General features: G+C 44.3%; 1 protein-coding gene across 2 annotated transcripts in view; it reads right to left on the reverse strand.

Moving 5' to 3' along the window:
- Window positions 1–1,275, reverse strand: part of AGXT2 (alanine--glyoxylate aminotransferase 2) — a 94,316-nt gene that overhangs the window by 31,495 nt on the left and 61,546 nt on the right. The window lies entirely within an intron of this gene.

The raw sequence follows: 1,275 nt of genomic DNA on the forward strand, positions 1-1,275 counted from the left end.
GGCTTGTGGTTCACAGTCCAGTGCTTATCCACTTGCACCACTCAGGGGCCTTCATTATTAAGTGCTGTCGAGTTTGTTCTGACTCATAGTGACCTTGTATAGGGTTTGCAAGGAGTGACTGGTGGGTCTGAACTGCCGACCTTGAGTAGTGCTTATTGTACAGCACCACACCAGGATCGCTCATCCTAATGAGAACCTATGTGTTAGGGACAGGGCAGGGCAGAGATGAGGATGGGAGGAGAGGGCAAAACTAGATGTGCCCCAAGCTGGACAAAGTGGGAGTCTTTTCTGCCCAGACAGGCTGGTGATCTCTTCCCTGAGATCCCCTTCCCTTCTGAGACTTGCCTTTTGAGGAGGATTCAGCTGAGCAATTGACTAGAGAACAACACAAGCCAGAAACTGGAACTTTTGACTTCAAGTTGATCTTAGCTTTGAATTCTGTGCATGCTGTTCCCTCTCTCTAGAAGACATTCCCCTTACTTCTTCATCTTGTTACCTCCTTTCTGTCTAAGACTCATCAATATTTCCTGAGCATGCTGCCATCAAACGGGTCACTGGGAATGATTATCTCCCATGCCTATGTCTAATGTAGGGACCGCATCTTATCTTCTCTCTATCTACAGTACTTAGCAGACTGCCTAGTACAAAGTGAAGTCTTGTAGAATGAATGGAGGGTTGATGGAAGTGGGTAATTGAAAAAAACACCGTAAACACTTCCATACAAATGTCTGCAAAGCCTTTCTGGGGAAGGGTACTTCATCTCTGTCTGTTTTTCTTTCTCCACACATACTCATCAGTCAAGGACAGAGGATTGGACATTTGAGACTGATTCGGACATACGTTGTGAGGGATACTTTTTTTCCTCTGGACTTCTGGTGTGGCGCTGTGGGTTAATGCACTGGACTTCAAAGTCAGTTTGTGTTGCTGGAGTCTGTTGGCTAGTATTTTGTTGAGAATTTTTGCATCTATGTTCATGAAGGATATTGGTCTATAGTTTTCTTTCTTAGTGGCGTCCTTCCCTGGTTTTGGTTTGAGGGTTATGCTTGCTTCATAAAATGTATTAGGAAGTTTTCCCTCCTCCTCTATCTTCTGGAATAATTTGAGTAGAGTTGGTGACAGCTCTTCCCTGAATGTTTGGTAGAATTCACCAGTGAAGCCGTCTGGGCCTGGGCTTTTTTTGCTTGGGAATCTTTTGATGACCTGATCAATTTCTTCTTTTGTTATTGGTCTGTTCAGGTTTTCTACTTCACTTTGTGTAAGTTTAGGTAGGTCGTG

This window comes from Chrysochloris asiatica, unplaced genomic scaffold (genome assembly GCF_000296735.1).
Source record: "Chrysochloris asiatica unplaced genomic scaffold, ChrAsi1.0 scaffold00324, whole genome shotgun sequence".
NCBI classification, from domain to species: domain Eukaryota; kingdom Metazoa; phylum Chordata; class Mammalia; order Afrosoricida; family Chrysochloridae; genus Chrysochloris; species Chrysochloris asiatica.